The following is a 27071-nucleotide window of genomic DNA, read 5'->3' on the forward strand; positions in this document are numbered from 1 at the left end:
ATGGAACAACAGTTGAAAGACAAGGTAAAGTATTTCACCTATTTCTCCTTGGCTCTGGATGTGAGCAGTGATGCACGTGACACAGCGCAGTTGTTGATATTCTTATGAGGCATAACCCCAGACGTTGAAATTACAGAGGAGCTTCAGTGCAGTCAATGAAGAGCACAACCACAGGGAAATAAGTGTGTGGCAAAGCTGGGACTGAGTTTTGAAAAGTTATCCAGTGGGACCACAGATGGGCGCACAAACTTGACAGGAAAAAACGTTGGCCTTTTGAAAAGGATATAAGATCAAGTTGCTGAGCTGAACCCAGATCAGAAAATGATTTTCCTGCGTTGCATTATTCATCAGGAGGTGCTCTGTAAATGTGTTCTGAAAATGAGTCATGTTGTGGATACAGTCACTAAAGTGATAAACTTCATAAGACCTACATCTTTAAACCACAGGCAGTTTGTCTCACTGTTTGAAGAGACAGAGTCAGGTCATGCAGATCTCCCCTACCTCACAAACATGAGATGGCTGAGTTTGGGGAAGGTGCTTAAAAGGGTGTGGGACCTGAAGTCAGAGATTGCTGAGTTTTTGCATATTAAAGTAAAATATGTGGATTTTCCTCAACTGCAAGATAAAGAATGGTTGGCTGATTTTGCCTTTACCGTGGACGTCATGGCCCTCATGAATGAACTGAATTGCAAACTACAAGGGAAGGGCATTTTTGCACATCAGATGTACAGTCTTGTCAAAGCCTTCAAGGGAAAATTACTCCCCCTGACCTGCCAAGTAGAAGCTAACAATTTAACACACCTTCTGACACTACTAGTCTGTTCCCTATAAGATGACCAGTGGGAGAAGTATACAACGCTGCTGCGTGCTTTGAACTGTGAGTTTTCTTGTCGTTTTAAGGATTTCAAAGTGTTGGAAAACGACATGCTGTTGGTTTCCTCTCCTTTCACCTTCAATATGGATAACACTCCCACTGACCTGCAACTTGAGCTTATCGATCTTCAGTCTGATGCAGTGATTGAAGAACTATTCAAAACAATGTCACTGACAAGGTTCTATGCATCTCTCGATGAACAACATTTTCCAAAGATTAGGAGTCATGCTCAGAAGATGTTTGTACTGTTTGGGTCAACCAATGTATGTGAACAGACATTTTCAGTGATGAAATATGACAAGTCAAGCCACAGATAATTTCTTACTGACTCTCACCTCTCAGCAATCCTACGCATAGCGACGTCAGAAACTATACCTGACTTCACTGCTTTAGTCAATGCCCATCAGAGACTTCACTCCTCACACTGATTGACTAGTTTAAATGTAATGTTGAGCTCTCTCTCTTTCTTGAGTTTTTGTGCATACCTGTTAACAAGAGTTCTGTCTGTGATGCTAAATGCACAGTGTACTTTTCCCTCCGTGTAGTTCATGGCATGTTTCATAATGAAATCTCCTACCAAAAGGAGAACATGGATGTGGTTTATTTCTGTGCATGTTAAAAAAGTAAAATAAGTAGCATATCTGGATGTGATTTACAGTAGATATACAGTGGGGAGAACAAGTATTTGATACACTGCCGATTTTGCAGGTTTTCCTACTTACAAAGCATGTAGAGGTCTGCCATTTTTATCATAGGTACACTTCAACTGTGAGAGACGGAATCTAAAACAAAAATCCAGAAAATCACATTGTATGATTTTTAAATAATTAATTTGCATTTTATTGCATGACATAAGTATTTGATCACCTACCAACCAGTAAGAATTCCGGCTCTCACAGACCTGTTAGTTTTTCTTTAAGAAGCCCTCCTGTTCTCCACTCATTACCTGTATTAACTGCACCTGTTTGAACTCGTTACCTGTATAAAAGACACCTGTCCACACACTCAATCAAACAGATTCCAACCTCTCCACAATGGCCAAGACCAGAGAGCTGTGTAAGGACATCAGGGATAAAATTGTAGACCTGCACAAGGCTGGGATGGGCTACAGGACAATAGCCAAGCAGCTTGGTGAGAAGGAAACAACTGTTGGCGCAATTATTAGAAAATGGAAGAAGTTCAAGATGACGGTCAATCACCCTCGGTCTGGGGCTCCATGCAAGATTTCACCTCGTGGGGCATCAATGATCATGAGGAAGGTGAGGGATCAGCCCAGAACTACACGGCAGGACCTGGTCAATGACCTGAAGAGAGCTGGGACCACAGTCTCAAAGAAAACCATTAGTAACACACTACGCCGTCATGGATTAAAATCCTGCAGCGCACGCAAGGTCCCCCTGCTTAAGCCAGTGCATGTCCAGGCCCGTCTGAAGTTTGCCAATGACCATCTGGATGATCCAGAGGAGGAATGGGAGAAGGTCATGTGGTCTGATGAGACAAAAATAGAGCTTTTTGGTCTAACTCCACTCGCCGTGTTTGGAGGAAGAAGAAGTATGAGTACAACCCCAAGAACACCATCCCAACCGTGAAGCATGGAGGTGGAAACATCATTCTTTGGGGATGCTTTTCTGCAAAGGGGACAGGACGACTGCACCGTATTGAGGGGAGGATGGATGGGGCCATGTATCGCGAGATCTTGGCCAACAACCTCCTTCCCTCAGTAAGAGCATTGAAGATGGGTCGTGGCTGGGTCTTCCAGCATGACAACGACACGAAGCACACAGCCATGGCAACTAAGGAGTGGCTCCGTAAGAAGCATCTCAAGGTCCTGGAGTGGCCTAGCCAGTCTCCAGACCTGAACCCAATAGAAAATCTTTGGAGGGAGCTGAAAGTCCGTATTGCCCAGCGACAGCCCCGAAACCTGAAGGATCTGGAGAAGATCTGTAGGGAGGAGTGGGCCAAAATCCCTGCTGCAGTGTGTGCAAACCTAGTCAAGAACTACAGGAAACGTATGATCTCTGTAATTGCAAACAAAGGTTTCTGTACCAAATATTAAGTTCTGCTTTTCTGATGTATCAAATACTTATGTCATGCAATAAAATGCAAATTAATTACTTAAAAATCATACAATGTGATTTTCTGGATTTTTGTTTTAGATTCCGTCTCTCACAGTTGAAGTGTACCTATGATAAAAATTACAGACCTCTACATGCTTTGTAAGTAGGAAAACCTTCAAAATCGGCAGTGTATCAAATACTTGTTCTCCCCACTGTATCTGTCAACACAGTCATACACATGATGTATAATCCTGTAATATGATTCTGGCTCGCGATGGAAAAAATATATTCTAATGTGGCCCTCCATGGAAAATAATTGCCCAGGCATGCATTAAATTACACATACAGTGCATACAGAAAGTATTCAGACCCCTTGACTTTTTCCACATTTTGTTACGTTACAGCCTTATACTAAAATGGATTAAATAGTTTTTTCCCCCTCATCAATCTACACACAATACCCCATGATGACGAAGCAAAAACAGTTTTTAGACACTTTAGCAAATGTATTAAAAAAAAATACAGATATCACATTTACAAAAGTATTCAGACCCTTCGATATAAGACTCGAACTTAAGCTCAGGTGCATCCTGTTTCCATTGATCATCCTTGAGATGTTTCTACAATTTCCGAATGCACTGTAAATGATTCGTGGTAGGTTATCACAGCGTGTTTACATTGACATGTAGGAGCTACTGTATCTTGTTTTTGTGTAGTTGCTGCTCATTGGTTGTCACTTGACTCCAGAGGAAAGGGAAGATAATGTAAGACTGTTGCACACAAGCATTAGATGAAAAAACTATGCAGAGAGAAAAAGGGGAGAGAGAGAGAGAGATCCATTAAAGATTAATATCATGAGGCAGAGATGGGAATATCTCAGCTCAGAAAACAGAAAAAACACTATCGGTATTAAGGATTTTCCATCCCTCTAAATGCTTTTGAATTGCAGATTGTGGGCGAGGAGGAGAGGTAGACTGTCAGAGAGAAAACAGGAGCTCATATTAGACTGTGGGATTATCTGGGCACTGATTGGTCCCTCTGAGATTTCCCAGAGAGATAGAGAGCACAAAGAAACTTCTCGCCCTGTAAACTCACTCATAATGTTAAGGGATAAGAGAGAGCCTGGAGCAAGAGCTGAGGGAGGGCAGGCGGGAGGGTTATGATTGAGTAGCTGATGTTTTCTAGTTAGCCTATTTTTCTTTTTAGAGGTGTGTTTTTGCATGGATCTAGTGATTTAGTCGTCCGGTTGGACTTGTGAGGTTTAATTTGGCAATACTGCTGTTTTTGGTGGATACAACAGAGATTTAACACGTGCACATCGTTACGTACACACACACACACAAATGCACGCACACTGGCCAGACAAAACTGACCAGCTGGCTAACCAACTGTGAGCCCCTGAACATGCCCACAGCGTGAGTTGCGTCTGCAAGGCAATCATTATGCTAACAGTTAGTTATCTGCTGAGGGCTGTCATACTGCTTGATTGATGTCTTTTATTTGCATCTGAGTGATGAAGAAAAATAGAGATAGGGGCCTATTCCAGCGATGTGATTGAATGTGCCGGCAACCATAACCGTGTCGCTCCCCTGCATGCAATGCATGTCTATATTCACTTGATAAATTTGCCCTGTATCTCGGAGGAGCGAGCAAGATCGTTCATCTGCTGCCATGTTAAATGCAGATTGGCATTTATTGGGATGACTCATGTACTGGAGGCAACTCAGGGTAGTCTAGCTGGCACAGCCACAAAGTAATACAATCTGTTTTATAAACCTAACCACAGGAGGTTGGTGGCACCTTAATTGGGGAAGACAGGCTCATGGTAATGGCTGGACCGGAATGGGTGGAATGGTATCAAATACATCAAACACATGGTTTCCATGCAAAATCAAATCAAATAAAATTGTATTGGTCACATACACATGGTTAGCAGATGTTAATGCGAGTGTAGCGAAATGCTTGTGCTTCTAGTTCCGACCGTGCAGTAATATCTAACAAGTAATCTAACAATTTCACAGCAACTACCTTATACACACAAGTGTAAAGGAATGAATAAGAATATGTACATATAAATATATGGATGAGCGATGGCCGAACGACATAGGCAAGATGCAGTAGATGGTATAGAGTACAGTATATACATATGAGATGAGTAATGTAGGGTATGTAAACATTATATAAAGTGGCATTGTTTAAAGTGGCTAGTGATGCATTTATTACATCCATTTTTTTATTATTAACTGGCTGGAGATTTGAGTCAGTATGTTGGCAGCAGCCACTTAATGTTAGTGATGGATGTTTAACAGTCTGATGGCCTTGAGATAGAAGCTGTTTCTCAGTCTCTCGGTCCCTGCTTTGATGCACCTGTACTGACCTCGCCTTCTGGATGATAGCGGGGTGAACATGCATTGGCTCAGGTGGTTGTTGTCCTTGATGATCTTTTTGGCCTTCCTGTGACATCGGGTGGTGTAGTTGTCCTGGTGGTCAGGTAGTTTGCCCCCGGTGATTCGTTGTGCAGACCTCACTACCCTCTGGAGAGCCTTGCGGTTGTGGGCGGAGCAGTTGCCGTACCAGGTGGTGATACAGCCCGACAGGATGCTCTCGATTGTGCATCTGTAAAAGTTTGTGAGTGTTTTTGGTGACAAGCCAAATTTCTTCAGCCTCCTGAATGCCATTCCATTCACTCCGTTCCAGGCATTATTATGAACTGTTCTCTGAATTTTAGTTTAGTTTATTAATTCGACCATTTAAAAAAAAAGCACGCATAAAACTTAAAAGCCATACATGCACATGAATAAAATCATCGAGGATAACACACAATAAAGTCTGGGACTTATTTCCATTATGGTCCTCAATCTATCCCTAACCTTAACCACACTGCTAATCTTATGCCTAACCCTAACCCTAACCAAATGCACATTTGTGTTTTCATACATTTTTACTATATAGGCCTAAGCAAATGTTTTCTTTGCAGCTCGCCCATCTAGTGCAAAACGCTCAGCGCTGCCTCCAGGAAAAGATTCATCCCAATAAATGTTGACTTGTAAAATAGCGATGGTGTAATTCCTCAGCATGAGCAGCATAGGGGAACTTTAATCTAGTTTACAGTGAAGTGGGAGAGTCGAGTGTGGGAATTTACATATTGAACCTGCAGAGGAGGAGAGCGATGTGTACAGTATCTCAGAAACATTTGAATCTACTACCAGGCATGTAATGTAGATGGCTGCTATCATACACACAATGTACACAGTCATACAGTGCGTACAAGAATGCATAGGTATTTGTATTTCTTGGGGATCCCCATTAGCTGTTGCCAAGGCAGCAGCTACTCTTCCTGGGGTCCAAACACATTAAGGCACAGTACATTTTTAACATTGTTACACCACTACATATCAACAATACAGAATGTATAACACCACGATACAACAATGCGTGTGTCTGTACCTGCGTGTGTCTGTACCTGCGTGTGTCTGTACCTGCGTGTGTGTTTCTTCACAGTCGCCACAGTTCCATAAGATGTATTATCATTCAGTTTTTTTTACGACTGCTTGCATCAGTTACCTGATGTGGAATAGAGTTCCATGTAGCCATGGCTCTCTGTAGTACTGTGCGCCTCCCATTAGTCTGTTCTGGATTTGGGGATTTTAAAAATATATATATATATTTTACCCTTATTTAACTGGGCAAGTCAATTAATGAACAAATTCTTATTTTCAATGATGGCCTATGAACAGTGGGTTAACTACCTTGTTCAGGGGCAGAACAACAGATTGTTACCTTGTCAGCTTGTCAGCTTGTCAGGATTCAATCTTGCAACCTTTCGGTTACAAGACCAACACTTTAACCACTAGGCTACCTGCCGCCCCATTGTGAAGAGATCTCTGGTGGCATGTCTTGTGGGGTATGCATAGGTTTCCGAGTTGTGTGCTAGTAGTTTAAACAGATATTTTATTTTATTTCACCTTTATTTAACTAGGCAAGTCAGTTAAGAACAAATTGTTATTTACAATGACGGCCTACCAAAAGGCAGAAGGCCTCCTGCGGGGACGAGGGCTGGGATTAAAAATAAATAAAACAATTAAAAGATAGGACAAAACACACATCACGACAAGAGAGACAACACAACACTACATAAAGAGAGACCTAAGACAACAGCCCAGCAAGCCAGAAACACATGACAACAACATAGTAACAAGACAACATGGTAGCAGCACAACATTGTAGCAGCACAAAACATGGTACAAACATTATTGGGCACAGACAACATCACAAAGTGCAAGAAGGTAGAGACAACAATACATCAGATAGCTTGGTGCATTCAGCTTGTCAACACTTCTTACAAAAACAAGTTGTGATGAAGGTATCGGTAGGATACTATGGTAAACACTGATGATAGAGAGCACTGAACAGACCTGTAATTGTGTATGGGCTGTACAAATACCTACATTGCAGAGGAATTGGCTTTCTTTGCTATTATAACATAACTTAGACAGCAACTTCATAAATGATCAATCCATTGATGCTATCCATTGCATTCAAGCACATTTTGAATAGGAATACTAACAATTTACATTTTTTTTTAAATACACTTTTACATACTACATAAAACTCACGATCAGTCTTTGATTATTTACATTTACATTTTTAGTCATTTAGCAGACGCTCTTATCCAGAGCGACTTACAGTAGAGTGCATACATTTTATTACATTTTACATACTGAGACAAGGATATCCCTACCGGCCAAACCCTCCCTAACCCGGACGACGCTATGCCAATTGTGCGTCGCCCCACGGACCTCCCGGTTGCGGCCGGCTGCGACAGAGCCTGGGCGTGAACCCAGAGACTCTGGTGGCGCAGCTAGCACTGCGATGCAGTGCCCTAGACCACTGCGCCACCCGGGAGATCAAATCAAATGCCTTCTTCTTTCTTTTCTAACTGGAAGTCACATGGTCAGTACTCACATGGTCAGTACTCACATGGTCAGTACTCACATAGGATTCAGCAGCAACAGGCTCTCTGACGTCACCTCACGTGCCTCTCGGTAGGTCCCATTGGCAGTAAAACGTCCCCCTTGCTGCGTTCGATAAGTGATTTATTTGGAATCTGCTATCCAATAAATTCCTCAAACGTTTTATCATATAGTCTGAATGTTATTCCACTCATTTATAGCTGTATATTCTGGTTGTTATTCCACTCATTTATAGCTGTATAGTCTGAATGTTATCCCACTCATTTATAGCTGTATAGTCTGAATGTTATTCCACTCATTTATAGCTGTATATTCTGGTTGTTATTCCACTCATTTATAGCTGTATAGTCTGAATGTTATTCCACTCATTTATAGCTGTATATTCTGGTTGTTATTCCACTCATTTATAGCTGTATATTCTGGTTGTTATTCCACTAATTTATAGCTGTATAGTCGGGTTGTTATTCCACTCATTTATAGCTGTATAGTCTGGTTGTTATTCCACTCATTTATAGCTGTATAGTCGGAATGTTATTCCACTCATTTATAGCTGTATAGTCGGAATGTTATTCCACTCATTTATAGCTGTATAGTCTGGTTGTTAATCCACTCATTTATAGCTGTATATTCTGGTTGTTATTCCACTCACTTATAGCTGTATAGTCTGTTTGTTAGTTTTGTTGTTGGTCTTGACTAGCTAGCATTAATGCCGGGCTGGCTGTTAGCTTCACAGTTCCTATAAACTAGCTGGCTAGCTAATGTTGCAAAATGGAACACAAAGTTCGTAATTTCTGTTAAAAGTTCTGTTCACCAGCTGCTGCCACAATTTATATAAGGCGTGGATATTAAGATAAGAAACTTCTCTCTACAAAGACGAATATTACATATCCAACCTATAGCTTCACAAACAAACATGTGACTTCCAAGGCCAGTGCAAGGAGCCAATAAGGTGTAATTGCAGACCGCAGTTCACGGCATTTCTTGATGTGGGCGTTCCTTGATATCAGGATACGCACATTGGTGCCAGCCATTGGTCAGTTTCTGTGTTAAGAGACTGATGGTTTTCTACACGGATGATTTGTTTGCACAGCAGGTTAAGTAAATTAGCGTGGCAGGTTAGGATAATGAGGTTAAGGTTAGGAAAAGGGTTAGGGTTAGGCTGAGCAACAATTATACAGTTGTCAACAACTGTTGTCCCTGACGCGAAAGAAACGGCCATGGACAAATGACGAGCATCAATAGGTATAACTTGACATTAAGAAAGGCTGATATCAGAAAATACCACTAATTGCAGTCTGCTATTACACCCTTCTCCAAGGAGCACACATTGGCTCAGTTTGAATCGGGGCTCGACCCAAATCCGCCCATTGTTTCCCATCAGCCAATCAAATTCTAAATAATATTGTTTCATTTTGCCTTCTTCGTAGCTTAAAATAGGTAACATTGCATCTAATTACTGTTTCACATCAATTAGCCACGAAATCCCAAGTTTGAAAGCAACTTTTTTTTCTGGAAGCTTTGCTGCGCCATTTTCCTTACATTAATTTGGGTTCAACCAATGAGCTTCAGCCCCTCGCAATATGAGTGACAGCTAGCACCCACTGAAGAGTGAGAGAGAGTGCTGACATGGTACACATATCTGCACATAAGTGACATAGTACAGAATTTTTAGGGACCAGTTTAGTACTGCTGGCTAAAAAATATACAAAAGTACCTGAGAATACCTTGAATATAAGCTACACTAATTTGCTGGTGAGCTATTATTTTACATTAGCTAATTTAGCTAGCTACTGCTGGCTATTTAGCTAATGTTTTCATTTACTAATGTTACTAGCCGGTTAGCTAGCTATTTTCTCTGGAGCAACGAGCTAACAGTAAGCTGCATATAAACTGGCTGGTTAGGTAGTGCTATCTTATTATCTAACTACGTAACACAATGCAGGCTGGTCAGTGCTGCAAATCTCCTTTACAGGATGGGATAGGCTAGATAACGAAGGTTCCTCTCAGGGTTCAGGCTTCAGCGTTCAGCGACAACCCCGAAACATGCATGAACCCCAATAACCTTTTCCCCAGGTCAAGTATCCCCCAACGTGATTACGTCCTCTCATGGAAAAGAGACATTTAAAGTAAATCACCTTTTGCAGAGGCCCAAAACAACAAGGCGGAGAACCATCGAGACTAAGCTCCAACAGTCTCAGCGGAGTGGTGGAGAATATGGCAAGAGACAGACAAGTGGAGAGCCTTTGTTGCTCCCCTTATGCACCAGTCGGTGTGTGAGTGACCTATATAACTATGCCCGTAATAAAGCGCTGCTCTGCTTTTCTTGACATCGCTATCAACAAAACAAGTTGTACAGGCCCTTTCTTTATTGTACCTGGACTTTGTCATATGGTCAAGTGCCACAAAGAAGAGACATAGGCAAATTACAGTTGGACCAGAACAGAGCAGCACGTCTGGCCCTTAAATGTACAAATCAATAACATGCATGTCAAACTCTCCTGGCTCAAAGTAGAGGAGAGATTAACTGCATCACTACTTGCTTTTTGTGAGAAGTATTGACATGCTGAAAGCGCTGAGCTGTCTGTTCAAACGACCAGCACATAGTTTAGACACCCATGCATACCCCACAAGATATGCCACAAGGGGTCTCTTCACCGTCCCCAATTCCAGAAAAGACTGTGGAAAATGCGAAGTCATACATAGAGCCATGACTACATGGGACTCGATTCAACGTTAAATAACTCAAGCAAGCAGTAAAATCCCCCCAAAAACGGATAAAACAACACCTTATGGAACAATGCGGATTGTGAAAGGAGACACACACACACAGGCTAAAACATGCACACTACACAGATGTATACTGTAATGTTGTAGTATTGTTTTATTGTGGAATTATACATTTTGTATTGTAGATACACTATATATACTTAAGTATTTTGAAACCCCTTCAAATTAGTGGATTCAGCTATTTCAGCTACACCCGTTGCTGACATGTGTAGAAAATCGAGCACAGAGTCATGCAATCTCCATAGACAAACATTGGCAGGAGAATGGCCTTACTGCAGCGCTCAGTAACTTTCAATATGGCACCGTCATAGCATGCCACCTTTCCAACAAGTCAGTTCTTCAAATCTCTGCCCTGCTAGAGCTGCCACAGTTAACTGTAAGGGATGTTATTGTGAAGTGGAAACGTCTAGGGGCAAAACCAGCTCAGCCACGTAGTAGTAGGCCACAAAAGCTCACAGAGCACGACCGCCGAGGGCTGAAGTGCGTAGCACCTAAAAATTGTCTGTCCTCAGTTGCAACACTCACCACCAAGTTCCAAACGGTCTCTGGAAGCAACGTGCAGCCTAAGATCACCATGCACAATGCCATGCGTCAGCTTGAGTGGTGTAAACTCGCTGCCATTGGACTCTGAAGCAGTGAAAACATGTTCTCTGGAGTCATGAATCACGCATTTCCATCTGGCAGTCCGACGGACTAATCTGGGTTTGGCAGATGCCAACCTGCCCCAATTCATAGTACCAACTGTAAAGCTTGGTGGAGGAGGAATAAGTGCTGTTGGTTTTATAAGAGGTTGTATCACTGCCAATACTTTCCAACATTGACAGTATGTGGGTTTGCAATGTATTAATGGTAATACATGATGCAATCAGCAGTATGATCCATTTCAAACTCTTTTTGTTATAAGTTCCACTCTGACTATCATTCATAAGTGATTGAGTTTTCACAACTGCAATGCTTTTTTAAACTGTTAAAATATCACCCCATGCAATCTCACAGTAGAGCTGTGAAGTAAAGTAAAAATGTCTTGATGGTGTACTGTGTTCTTCCCTGTAGAGCTGCCCAGAGTGTTCACCTTAATTAACACCCTGTGCAAGTCTCTGTGGGACTGGTGGGATTTTTTTCAGTTCACAGTGTGGAATGAAGTTCCACCAGGCAGCGTCCCAGGTGGAGCAGCCTGCAATATTATAGAGTTGGAAGAAGTTGTATCCACACTCTAATCCAGTTTTGGATTGTTGTATTTTACTGACACACACACACACACACACACACACACACACACACACACACACACACACACACACACACACACACACACACACACACACACACACACACACACACACACACACACATTCACACACACACACACACACACACACACACACACACACACACACACACACACACACACACACACACACACACACACACACACACACACACACATACATACACATACACACACACACACCCACACACAGATATACACACACACACACACACATTCCCCTCCAACCACAAATACACAAACACACCAGACAACACCAGTGAACATAAGAAAGAAGAGAGAAGAAGACAAGAGGAAGTAAAACCCACGTTAGAGCAGCTCATGTGGAGTGTGGTTGGAGGGGAATTCCAGGAAAGGTCTTATTGAGCCTGAATCCTCCATAGAGCTCGGGGGAGCTGTATCCATACAAGGATAGTTAATAACAGAAACAGGGGCCAGACCCTGGCCAGCCCAGGGTTAAACATGGTGAGAGCCATTAGGGACCCAGGAGGCTCTGGTTGCATCTGTGGGAAAAAATAAATACATTATTAAATGGCCTGAACTTTGATAGAGGTCTCTCTCGAACACACACAGAGGCATGTATACACACACACACACACACACACACACACACACACACACACACACACACACACACACACACACACACACACACACACACACACACACACACACACACACACACACACACACACACACACACACACACACACACACACACACACACATAGGAAAACATGTACACATACACACACAGATTCTATGTGGTACGCATGAACGCACACATATACTGTATACACACTGGTCGCGTTCGAGTGGATCGCTTTTGTCAAGTCGATTCATACAGTGGATACAAATTAAAGTCATATTCAAGGCTCTCTCTCACTAATTGATTATACAATGTACACACACATATGATCTCAGTTGTTGAGATATTGGGGTTTATTTCGACATAAAAAATAAACACTTTTGATAAACAATGGCATCACTGCCATGTTGACCTGAGCCTTGCTGTTGGACTTTCAGCTGTTGTAGATGCACCTGCCCCGACCTCCCTCCTCAACAGTCTGTTGCTTTAGCCTTATCACTCAAACACACCCACTCTCTAACTCTTACACACAAAGCTAATTATGCAGTGTTAAAAGATAAATAAATAGAGTGTTAAATCAACACCGAAAGTGTTGAGTCTGTGATATCGGAACATTGTTATATATAGATTATATATACTGTAGATACTTGAACAGTGTTAAATTGACACTGCTTATTGTAAAGCCTGACTAAAATATTTCCCAGAGTGCCATGCCTTTTGACTAAATCGTAGAGTTACCACCCATGACTGTGTTTGTTAGTGACAGAGTCATGGTTGTTGCAGTCATCCACTTATTGACATGTGGAGTTCCCCAAGTAAGTTGCTAAGTAATTATGTTATTCAAATTCTATATATTTAAGCTAATGAAGTGTGGAAATCATGATAATTGGATGAAACCAGATCAATGTATGAAAAATGGCTTGTTTTTCTGCATTGATAAAGTTTCATCGTGAAGTCACTGGATCCCTCCCCTGTGTTAAACACCTGGATTCAGGAGGTGGGATTATTCAGGGACTAGAGTGACATCACCCTAACGCTCTCAGTAGCTACTCTACTGGTGCCAACATTTTACTGTCGGGTTTCAGAAAATGTAATTAAAAGTTGAACCTATTAATCTATCTCAAAGATACTTATATGTTTCCCCTTTCATCTGTGTCTGGAGTTAGCTAGTTACTGCCTAGCTTGGTATTCAGGCAGCATGGAACAAAAAGGGGGGAAGGGTCATTCAAAACTCTGACACAGTTTGTATTTGTATTTATTATTAAGAAACTCCATTAGCTGCAGGCAGCATTCACAGATTTCAGAACACACTGTGCGCCCTCAGGCCCCTACTCCACCACTACCACATATATACAATACTAAATGAATGTGTAAGTGTGTGTATAGTGCAGTTGTCAAGTCAACACATCCACCAGTCAACACAGTGCTGCTGTGAGAGACACACGAGCTGTCAGTCAAGGCAAGCTCATTAATGTAAATTCCCACCCACTCAGCCTGTCTTTTCATACTTCCTGGTAGTTATAAATGAGAGAAATGTCTGATAATTTATATCCAAAGTAAATATTATGGGTGATATTTTAGTCACTCAAAAGGCTATTTTACATGGGAATCAGGATGACTGGGACCTTTAACACAATAACATACGTATTCATATGGCCTTATTTTGAAGTTCTTGTTTTACCCTAACACAGGAACCTGAAACTCATACACATTCACTTTCAACCAAAACCACGCCCCTCATTATCATATTTCCCAGGATGCTCTAATGGTGTTGATTTTCTTTAATTGTTTGTTTCATTATCTATGTTTGTGCATGTACATTGATTGATTGATTAATCTCATGCCACACAAAAATAAATAAGAAATGTTTTTTTCATCTTATCCAAAAATTCATTCGATTTTTTTTTTGCACCCAATACTCAAATGTTTGTTACAGTTGAAGTCTTTAGAGTCGATAAGATATTTGTAGTAGGGTGCTAAACTGATTTATGGAATTGTCTTAAGATGGTGATTGTATGGTTCTAAACAATTGTATTGTTAGCTATTTGGTTTTGCATTTTTTGATCTCTTAAAGGTATCCCAAAAATATACAAAGAAAGTGTTTTATAAATATTGGTTTTGGCCTTCGCTACTAAACCCATAGAAATGCATTGAATAACAACATCTTTAATGGCAAAAAGGACAGTAAGCAAATACATCACAAGAAAAGGTTGTGATGTGTCTGTCCTAAATCTACTAGACATAAAAATAACTTGTTTTACACATATTTAACCCCTTTCTTTGGGAATGCACAAAACTACCTCCATACTTCCATTCTTTTTTTCTAAAGTCCCGTGTCACATGTGGGGGATGTAGAGCAAAACTGAGAACAACGTTGTGTTCGAGAAAATGTCCCCTTTCCACATTTGGGGTCCCATTAGTTTGTAGCCCAAATGGTTCATACGCTACCAAACAGATATTGGCACATTGACGGTACCGACTTCAAAAGACTCTCCAGACTAGGGGGTTAAATGCCTTAGGTAGAAGTTCCACTGGAAACTGAAGCAAGAATTCTGAAATCCTTCAAACAGGTCACCAGAAATGTGCAACCCTACTTGCCGTTCTGAGGAAGCCTGAGGTATGAACTGGGGTACAATTATTTACTTACAGTGGGGAGAACAAGTATTTGATACACTGCCGATTTTGCAGGATTTCCTACTTACAAAGCATGTAGAGGTCTGTAATTTTTATCATAGGTACACTTCAACTGTGAGAGACGGAATCTAAAACAAAAATCCAGAAAATCACATTTTATGATTTTTAAGTAATTGATTTGCATTTTATTGCATGACATAAGTATTTGATTACCTACCAACCAGTAAGAATTCCGGCTCTCACAGACCTGTTAGTTTTTCTTTAAGAAGCCCTCCTGTTCTCCACTCATTACCTGTATTAACTGCACCTGTTTGAACTCGTTACCTGTATAAAAGACACCTGTCCACACACTCAATCAAACAGACACCAACCTCTCCACAATGGCCAAGACCAGAGAGCTGTGTAAGGACATCAGGGCTAAAATTGTAGACCTGCACAAGGCTGGGATGGGCTACAGGACAATAGGCAAGCAGCTTGGTGAGAAGGCAACAACTGTTGGCGCAATTATTAGAAAATGGAAGAAGTTCAAGATGACGGTCAATCACCCTCGGTCTGGGGCTCCATGCAAGATCTCACCTCGTGGGGCATCAATGATCATGAGGAAGGTGAGGGATCAGCCCAGAACTACACGGCAGGACCTGGTCAATGACCTGAAGAGAGCTGGGACCACAGTCTCAAAGAAAACCATTAGTAACACACTACGCCGTCATGGATTAAAATCCTGCAGCGCACGCAAGGTCCCCCTGCTCAAGCCAGCGCATGTCCAGGCCCATCTGAAGTTTGCCAATGACCATCTGGATGATCCAGAGGAGGAATGGGAGAAGGTCATGTGGTCTGATGAGACAAAAATAGAGCTTTTTGGTCTAAACTTCACTCGCCGTGTTTGGAGGAAGAAGAAGGATGAGTACAACCCCAAGAACACCATCCCAACCGTGAAGCATGGAGGTGGAAACATCATTCTTTGGGGATGCTTTTCTGCAAAGGGGACAGGACGACTGCACCGTATCGAGGGGAGGATGAATGGTACCATGTATCATGAGATCTTGGCCAACAACCTCCTTCCCTCAGTAAGAGCATTGAAGATGGGTCGTGGCTGGGTCTTCCAGCATGGCAACGACCCAAAACACACAGCCAGGGCAACTAAGGAGTGGCTCCGTAAGAAGCATCTCAAGGTCCTGGAGTGGCCTAGCCGGTCTCCAGACCTGAACCCAATAGAAAATCTTTGGAGGGAGCTGAAAGTCCGTATTGCCCAGCGAAAGCCCCGAAACCTGAAAGATCTGGAGAAGGTCTGTATGGAGGAGTGGGCCAACATCCCTGCTGCAGTGTGTGCAAACCTGGTCAAGAACTACAGGAAACGTATGATCTCTGTAATTGCAAACAAAGGTTTCTGTACCAAATATTAAGTTCTGTTTATCTGATGTATCAAATACTTATGTCATGCAATAAAATGCAAATTAATTACTTAAAAATCATACAATGTGATTTTCTGGATTTTTGTTTTAGATTCCGTCTCTTACAGTTGAAGTGTACCTATGATAACAATTACAGACCTCTACATGCTTTGTAAGTAGGAAAACCTGCAAAATCGGCAGTGTATCAAATACTTGTTATCCCCACTGTATATCTAAAGGTACAAATCAAAACCTGAAACTCATGGTTCACAGAGCACATCAAGACTGCAAGCCACATTACAATGGTTTTTCAAGGTGATATGTAATTCTAATAGACAATGTGGAATACCTAACTCTTAATTGTTTTATCAACCTGTATTCAAAATGACTGCCAAGATCAGACATTCAACATTTTTGTGATTTTACTGAGTTGCAGTTCATGTAAGGAAATCAGTCAATTGAAATAAATTATTTTGGCCCTAATCTATGGATTTCATGACTGGGCAGGAGTGCAGCCATGGGTGGGCCTGGGAGGGCAGTGTGGAGTGCAATTGAGATTGTGTGGTCTATGGATCTGTTAGGAAGGTAAGCAAATTGGGGTGGGGCTAATGTGTGCCATAATAATGCAACCGCCGTGTCTGATTTCAAAAAAGCTTTACGGAAAAAGCAAACCATGCAATAATCTGAGTACGGCGCTCAGAGACCCATCAAGCCAAAAAGATATCCGCCATATTGTGGAGTCAACAAAGTTAGAAATAGCATTATAAATATTCACTTACCTTTGATGATCTTCATCAGAATGCTCTCCCAGGAATCCCAGTTCCACAATACATCCTTGATTTGTTCGATAATGTCCATAATTTATGTCCAAATAGCTACTTTTGTTAGTGCGTTTGGTAAACAAATCCAAAGTCAGGAAGCGCGTTCACTAAAAGCACTAGTTGCAGACGAAATGTCAAAAAGTTCTGTTACCATCCGTAGAAACATGTCAAACGATGTATAGAATCAATCTTTAGGATGTTTTTAACATAAATCTTCAATAATGTTCCAACCGGAGAATTCCTTCTTCCGTCTTCAGAAAAAGCCAATGGAACGGGACCTACCTCTCATCTGAATGCACGTGACCTGCTCCTGGCACTCTGCCAGACCTCGACTCAATCCCCTCTCATTCAGCCCCCCTTTACAGTAGAAGCCTCAAACAAGTTTCTAAAGACAGTTGAAGTCCAAAATGACCAATATCCCACTGTATCTTCAATTGGGGCTGAGTTGAAAATCGACCAACCTCAGATTTCCCACTTCCTGGTTGGATTTTTTCTCAGGTTTTTGCCTGCCATATGAGTTATGTTATACTCACAGACATCATTCAAACAGTTTTAGAAACTTCAGAGTGTATTCTATCCAAATATACTAATAATATGCATATATTAGCAACTGGGACTGAGGAGCAGGCAGTTTACTCTGGGCACCTCTGGGCACCTTATTCATCCAAGCTACTCAATACTGCCCCCAGCCAGAAGAAGATAACCAGTCTCTCAAAGCACTTCATGATTACAGATGTGAGAGCTGCAGGGTGATAGTCATTGTGGCATGAAGCCTTAGAGTTCTTAGGAACAGAAATGATAGTAGTCATTTCAAGACGTGGGGATTACAGACTGGGACAAGGAGAGGTTGAAAGTTACAGTGAATAATTATGGCTTAGGCTATCACTTGGTGAAGTCCATAGGGCCGAAACAGGATGAATGCATCAACCAGATCGCTGTCACTAACAAATACTCTACAGTTTACATGAAAAGCAAGGCACTCTGTTTAAATAACTGTTCCGGTGTCTATATGGGTCCACAGACTCAACACTCAAAGCGTTAATTATAATTTTTAATTATAATTATAATTTTTTACACAAGAATTTGCTGTGCACATATAATTACAGTCTTGTTTAACTAACCTTGTGGGGACACACAATTCAAAATCCTACTTTTCCTAACCTTAGCCTTAACCCTAACACTAAAACCTAACCTTAACCCTAGCTCCTAACCCTAAACCTAATTCTAAACCCCACCCCAATTCACCTTAAGCCCAAACCCTGTAGAAATAGCACTTTACATTGTGGGGACTAACACAATGTCCCCAGTTGGTCAATTTTTTGCTTGTTTACTCCCTCTCATGTGTCATGGCCACAGGATGCTGTCATAATCCCCCAGGTCTACAGTAAAAAATGAACCAGGAATAGACCATATGTTTTACATCTCTCATCGTTGTAAAACCCACTTCTCATCAGCCGTAATGGATCCTGGTCAGAGATGTTAAATGGTGTTATTGACCCGGCACAGGGGACAGAGACAGTAAAGAACACACATTTATTGTTATCCAATAGCCTTGTTTTTACATCAGAAGAGAATGCTGTCTGGTTTCCAGAAATCTACTTTACTATAATTTAAAATAAAAAGAAGGGGGAATTAGTGTGTTTGTCTATACACAATTATATGCACACAAAGGACACACACCTAGTTAAATTAAAGTGTGACATCATAAACCAAAATATCTCTCTCGTTCTCTCTCTTACACACACACGCACATACGCGCACACGCGCACACGCGTGTCTCTTTCTCTTTAAGAGAAAGAGACACAGAGATACTTTTTCTAAAATGTTTTATGTGTTGGAGAACACAGTGGGAGGGATCTTGGACCATTCCACCCTACAGAATACTTGTGTAATCCTTGATATCCTTTGTCTGCACTTATTGACTGCCCTCTTCAACAACAAAAAAATGAAAACACCTGAAGTTTGTTAAACATTATTGGCACTTGGATTAGAACCGCTGCTTTGGGCAGATGACTTGACAATAGAGCTATTTGGCCACGCATACCTGTAGTGGGTTTGGCATCGAAATCAAATCAAATCAAATGTTATTTGTCACATACACATGGTTAGCAGATGTTAATGCGAGTGTAGCGAAATGCTTGTGCTTCTAGTTCCAACAATGCAGTAATATCCAACGAGTAATCTAACCTAACAATTTCACAACAATTACCTTATACACACAAGTGTAAATTAATGAATAAGAATATGTACATAAAATAAATATATGAATGAGTGACGGTATAGAACGGCATAGGCAAGATGCAGTAGATGGTATAGAGTACAGTATATACATATGAGATGAGTAATGTAGGATATGTAAACATATAAAAGTGGCAAATGAGAACGCATGACCAGAAAAGAACCCCATACCTACTTTAAAATATGGTGGTGGAGCTTTGATGTTATTGGGATACTTTGCTTCCACTGGTCCTGGGGCCTTGTTAAGGTCAACGGCATCATCAACTTTACCCAGTATCAGGATATTTTACCCAAACACCTGGTTGCTTCTGCCAGGACGCTGAAACTTGGCTGCAAGTGGATCTTCCAGCAAGACAATAACACCAAGCACACATCAAAATCCACAAAGAAATGGTTAATTGGCCACAAAATCATAAGTCTCCAGACTTGAAACCCATTGAAAACCTGTGGTTTGAATTGAAGAGCAGATGAAGATTATCAAGGATCTGGAAAGATTCTGTATGGATGAATGGTCTCAGATCCCTCCCAATGTGTTCTCCAATCTCATAAAACATTTAGGAAAAAGGCTCAGTGCCGCAGGTGAGCTATTATACAGCTAGATGACTCCTGGTATCTCCAGGAGTGAGAAGTATAATTTGTGTCTTTATATGTTGCCTAGTACTGTTTATTTGTTAGCTAGGGCCATCTACTTTAACTTCTCTGCGCTACGGATCCCTTTTACGGGATCATTTTCCTAAACAACCGCTGAATTGCAGGGCGCAAAATATTACTAAAAATATTTATAATCATGCAATCACAAGTGAAATATACCAAAACACAGCTTAGCTTGTTGTTAATCCACCTATCGTGTCAGATTTTGAAAATATGCTTTACAGAGAAAGACATCCAAGCTTTTGTGAGTGTATCAATCAATGCTAGAACAGCTAGCCCACAATTAGCATGGTCACGAACGTCAGAAAAGCAATACAATTTATCGCTTACCTTTGATAATCTTCGGATGTTTGCACTCACGAGACTGCCAGTTACACAATAAATGTTATTTTTGTTCGATAAATATTACTTTTATAACAAAAAAACGCCATTTGGGTTGCGCGTTATGTTCAGAAAACTACAGCCTCGTTCCGGTCCTGAAAGGCAGAAGAAAATTCCCGAACGTATCAAATTCAAAAATATTACTAAAATATTTATAATCATGCAATCACAAGTGAAATATACCAAAACACAGTTTAGCTTGTTGTTAATCCACCTATCGTGTCAGACTTTGAAAATATGCTTTGCAGCGAAAGCAATCTAAGCTTTTGTGAGTGTATCAATCAATGCTAGAACAGTTAGCCTTATACTAGCTTGGTTAGCTTGGTCACGAAAGTCAGAAAAGCAATAAAATTAATCGCTTGCCTTTGATAATCTTCGGATGTTTGCACTCACGAGACTCCCAGTTACACAACAAATGTTCTTTTTGTTCGATAAATATTACTTTTATAACAAATAAACGCCATTTGAGTTGCGCGTTATGTTCAGAAAACCAAAGCCTCGTTCCGTTCGCCGAAAATTCCAAAAAGTATCCGTAATGGTCGTAGAAACATGTCAAATGTTTTTTATAATCAATCCTCAGGTTGTTTTTAACAAACATAATCAATAATATTTCAACCGGACCGTAACCTATTCAATAAGAGAGAAAAAGAAAATGGAGAGCTACCCTCTCGCATGCAGGAACTAATCAGAGGACACCTGACTAGTTTTGAAAAATCTCGCAAATTTTTCAAAATAAAAGCCTGAAACTATGTCTAAAGCCTAGTCACAGCATGAGGAAGCCATTGGAAAAGGAATCTGGTTGATACCCCTTTACATGGAAGAAAGACGGGCCAGGAAACACAGATAAATACATTTAAAAAATCACTTCCGGGTTAGATTTTCTCAGGTTTTCGCCTGCAGAATCAGTTTTGTTATACTCACAGACAATATTTTGACAGTTTTGGAAACTTTGGAGAGTTTTCTATCCTAATCGGTAAATTATATGCATATTCTACTATCTGGACCTGAGAAATAGTCCGTTTACCTTGGGAACGTTATTTAAAAAAAATTATAATAATCTGACCCCTAGCGTCAATAGGTTAAGTGCTTCCTGTCTTCCTAGTGTGTGAACTGCTGACGGCTCATAACTTGCCGATGATTGTTGGCAATTTGTGACTTGTTTTGGTAATCAGCGGCTGTATTGGAGGGGGAGTGGTCTCTCCTCTCCTAGGCAATCAGTAATTAGTACAGGGAAGGGTGCTATTCACCTCTGCTAGGCAATTAGCAATTAGTGTTAGTACTTCTGATCTGAGGTCAAGAACGCTGTGTTCATTTCAGCTTTTTCTGCCCTTCAGTCCCTTGACTTTTTGGCCCTGACGGAGACATGAATCACCCCAGAGAACACTGCTGCTCCAGCTGCCCACTCTTAACCAAACTACATGTTCTCTCATAGTCCGAGAGCATCTGGTCATTGAGGTGGTGACGCAGGGCTACTCATTTCTCCTAGTGGAGATGTTCTCCTTTCTCCCTCTCTCACCTGTCCATCTGCTCATATGAATTTCATGCTGTCATTGTCACTTGTTCACTCAAGCTTAACATTGTCCACTATGCCCTTGTAGAGTTCCTCAATGAGCTTGACACCTTAATAAGCACATTTCCTCCCGAAGTATGCCTTAGATGAATTTCTTTCCAACTCTCTCTTTCCCCTCCTTGACTCTTGAGCTCCCTCTTTCCCAATCCCCTGCAACTCACAAGGCAGGCAATATGCTTGACCTCATCTTTACTAGTCTGTTCGCCTACTAATCTCACTGCAACCCCTCTTTAGCTGACCACTACTTTGTTTCCTTTTCCGGTCTCCCTTCCCTCCAACCCTAGCCACTCAGCCCCTATCCAGATGGTCAGGTGCCAGTGCAATCTTTGCTCTCTTTCTCCCACTACTCTCTCCTCTTCTATTATCTCTCCCGTCTGATAAATCCTTTTCCCTCCTGACTCCTGATTTTGCCTCTACGACCCTACTCTTCTCCCTTTCCGCATCCTATGACTCACACTGTCCCCTTTCCTACAGGCCAGCTAATCCCTCCCCTCCTGCTCCGTGGCTGAGTGACTCATTGCGAGTTTACAGAACATGGCTGTGGGCAACTGAGTGAAAATGGAGGAAAACTAAACTTCTGGAGGACCTATCATCCTTTCACTCCCTCCTCTCCACCTTCTTTTCCTTCCTCTGTATCTACTGCTAAAGCCACTTTCTATCACTCTAAATTTCAAGCATCTGCCTCTAACTTTAGGAAACTCATTCCAACTGATCCTCCTTCCTTATTCCTCCACCTCCTACCGATCTTCAGACAATTTTCTCAACCACTTTGAAAAGATGGTTGATGACATCCACTCTTCATTCACTCAGCATATTGAGTCCACTGGTTCCACTCACCCAGAACTTCCCTACTCCTCTTTCTCCCCTCTCTCTCCAGATGAAATACTGCAACTAGTGAGGTCTGGCTGCCCGACAACCTGTCATCTTGACCCCATCCCCTCCTCCCTTCTCCAGACCATCTCTGGAGACCATCTCCCATCCTCACTTCCCTCATCAACTCATCCCTGACCACTGGCTGAGTCCCTTCTTACTTCAAAATGGTCCCGAGTCGCTGCCCTCCTTAAGAAACCAACACTCGACTCTTCTGACATCAAAAACTATAGACCTGTATCCCTTCTTTCTAAAACACTTGAGCGTGCTGTCTCTGATCAACTCTTATTTAGCAGATGCTCTTATCCAGAGCAATTAGGGTTAAGAGCCTTGCTTAAAGACATATCAACAGATTTTTCACCTAGTTGGCTCAGAGATTCAAACCAGTGACTTTTCGGGTACTAGTCCATCTTTCTTATCCGCTAGGCTACCTACCTTCAACACCGTGAACCATCAGATCCTCTTCTCCACCCTCTCAGGCCTGGGTGTCTCAGCCTCTGCCCACGCTTGGATTGCATCCTACCTGGCAGGCCGCTCCTACCAGGTGACATGGAGAGGATCTGTGTCTGCACCACATACTCTCACTACTGGTGTCCCAAAGGGCTCGGGTTCTAGGCCTTCTCCTCTTCTCTCTACACACCAAATCACCAGTAGCGGTGCAGGGGTAAAATCACAGGGGAAGCCAAACCAGGGGGAAAAAGCCATATTACAACTTATGTGTTGTGATAATTGCGTTGTTTGCTCTATAACCTGTTAGTTCATATGCCTTGAGGCACAATGTATGAATTTATGGATTTTGAATTTATGGTTGCCGTTATAATCAATGGCCAGTATGGAGGATTAAGTAAAACCACCAGTCCAAATCCCTATCTCCATCCATGGCTAATTTAGGAAAGAGACACTTTTTGCTTCTGTAGCTACCTAGCCACCGGAGGACAATAACACAATGAGATGCGACAATTCCAGTTGTTTCTGTCAATGACGTATTTCTCTTGAAGCGACGTGATCATAATGAAGCCAAATCCAAACTGCCTTCCCTTGACACTTTTTTGTTGTTGCGCAAGGACCATTCACCATTGCGCTCACTCAGTTTAGCTCAATGCTGATTGCCTATCATTTGTAACTTTTTTTATCAAGGGAGGCCAAATGTTCACTGGCTTCCCTTGCATTCAACGTGCAGGGCAGCAACAATGACATACTGTTTATTACCAGACAGCATCAGATATATGGCCTACACATACAGAGAGAGAGGGGTGCTTTTTCACTGACGTATTTCTCTTGAAGCGATGCTTTCTCCATGAGATATATTCAGCCTCTTGCGAATTGAAGGAAAATAATAAAAGCACAGAGAGAGGAAAAATACATTATTTAATCATTTTTCTTGGTGAATTTTTGGGGAAGCCAGGCTTCCCTTGGCCACATGAATATATACCACTGCAAATCACTCGGCTACGTCATATCCTCACATGTTCTCTCCCATCATTGCTATGCGGATGACACTCAACTACTTTTCTACTTCCCCCTTTCTGACACCTAAAATTGAATACAGTAGAGATTACTGTAGAATACAGAGAAAAAACAAACATATGTTGAGGTGTGTCTTTTAACAGTTGGAGGGAGTGCTGTACCAATTTAACTTCTTTGGGGTAGGGGGCAGTATTTTCACGTCTGGATGAAAAGCGTGCCCAGAGTAAACTGCCTGCTAATCAGGCCCAGATGCTAGGATATGCATATTATTAGTAGATTTGGATAGAAAACACTCTGAAGTTTCTAAAACTGTTTGAATGATGTCTGTGAGCATAACAGAACTCATATGGCAGGCAAAAACCTGAGTAAAAATCCAACCAGGAAGTGGGAAATCTGAGGTTTGTAGTTTTTCAACTCTTTGCTTATCCAAGATACAGCGGAAATGGGGTCATATTGCACTTCCTAAGGCTTCCGCTAGATGTCAACAGTCTTTAGAACCTTGTTTGAGGCTTCTACTGTGAAGTGGGGGCGAATGAGAGGGGAATGAGTCAGAGGTCTGCCAGAGAGCCATGAGCTGACCATGCGCATTCATGTGAGAGAGTTAGCTTGCGTTCCATTGCATTTCTGAAGACAAAGGAATTCTCCGGTTGGAACATTATTGAAGACTTATGTTAAAAACATCCTAAAGATTGATTCTATACATCGTTTGACATGTTTCTACGGACTGTAACGGAACCTTTTGACTTTTCGTCTGAAACTAGTGATTGCGCGTCATGAATTTTGTTTACTGGGCTAAACGCGCAAACAAAAAGGATGTATTTGGACATAAATGATGGACTTCATCGAACAAAACAAACATTTATTGTGGAACTGGGATTCCTGGGAGTACATTCTGATGAAGATCATCAAAGGTTAGTGAATATTTATAATGCTATTCGGACATCTGTTGACTACACAACATGGCGGATATCTGTTGGGTTGTGTTGGTCTCTGAGCGCTGTACTCAGATTATTGCATGGTGTGCTTTTTCCATAAAGCTTTTTTGAAATCTGACACAGCGGTTGCATTAAGGAGAAGTCTATCTAAAATTCCATGCATAACAGTTGTATCTTTAAGCAATGTTTATTATGAGTATTTCTGTAAATTGATGTGGCTCTCTGCAAAATCACCGGATGTTTTGGAACTACAGAACATAGCGCGCCAATGTAAACTCAGGTGTGGATATAAATATGAACTTTACCGAACAAAACATACATGTATTGTGTAACATGAAGTCCTATGAGTGTCATCTGATGAAGATCATCAAAGGTAAGTGATTAATTTAATCTCTATTTCTGCTTTTTGTGACTCCTCTCTTTGGCTGGAAAAATGGTTGTGTTTTTCTGTGACTTGGCTCTGACCTAACATAATCGTTTGGTGTGCTTTCGTCGTAAAGCCTTTTTGAAATCGGACACTGTGGCTGGATTTACAACAAGTGTATCTTTAAAATGGTGTAAAATACTTGTATGTTTGAGGAATTTTAATTATGGGATTTCTGTTGTTTTGAATTTGGCGCCCTGCAGTTTCACTGGCTGTTGACGAGGTGAGACGCTACCGTCCCACATTCCCTAGAGAGGTTAAGTGATATGTGGTAGTGGTTCCCTAACAATTACGGCTATATACTGTAGAGAACAGATCAGTGGCAGCAAGTATCAAACCTTTAACACACTCAGAACACAAGGACTTTCTTCAGAAGGCTGTTCATAGTTGCCTCCCCACGAGGGAATCCATCCATAGATGAAACAAGGTACATACAGAGAACTGCCTACACAGAGGCACTCACACTGAACAAAAATACCAACTGTTGGTGAGTGCTCCGAGTCCAGGTGTGTCTGGGCCCGGTTTGTTCCCTCTGTCCTCCAGTGCCTGCCGATGGACATACCCCCTGCTCCCTCTCCATCCCATTCCTCCCTCTACTCTTATCCCCTCACAGAGCCAAACCAGAACCAGGAACCATTCATCGCCACACCAGAAGAGGCAAGAAGTAAGGACCAATGCACTAGACCTTCACTGAGACTGAGCAGACTACAAGGGAGTACCACCATTGACCTCTGGGTGTAGGACTTTCTTGTCTGTCTGTCTGCTTGCTCCTCAGGTTGTCTTTCCTCCCCTCTACAGAACCAGAACCAGCCCCAGTTCCCAGTTCTGGGTTCCCGATTCCTGTTTTTTCCCAGGTTGCCAACACCAGACCCAGCACCAACCTCTGGTGCCAGCACCAACCCAGGTTTTACTGGTCCCAGCTCCAACACCAGCGCCAACCTTTGACACAGCACCGACCAACCACAACTGCCACCTCCATCCAGCAACTGCCAGGCCAGACCTCGCCCCTTCCCCTCCCCCAACACAAACACACCGTCAACCACTCCACCAGACCAACCAAGAAAGAAAGACTCCAAACCTATGCGACTTGAACAAAAATATAATTGCAACATCCAACCATT

The 27071-nt window shown here is 41.8% G+C and overlaps 1 pseudogene; it reads left to right on the forward strand.

Moving 5' to 3' along the window:
• Window positions 1–27041, forward strand: LOC139569751 (general transcription factor II-I repeat domain-containing protein 2A-like; annotated as a pseudogene).
• The last annotated feature ends 30 nt before the right edge of the window (window positions 27042–27071 follow it).

Source organism: Salvelinus alpinus, chromosome 3, assembly GCF_045679555.1.
Source record: "Salvelinus alpinus chromosome 3, SLU_Salpinus.1, whole genome shotgun sequence".
NCBI lineage: Eukaryota > Metazoa > Chordata > Actinopteri > Salmoniformes > Salmonidae > Salvelinus > Salvelinus alpinus.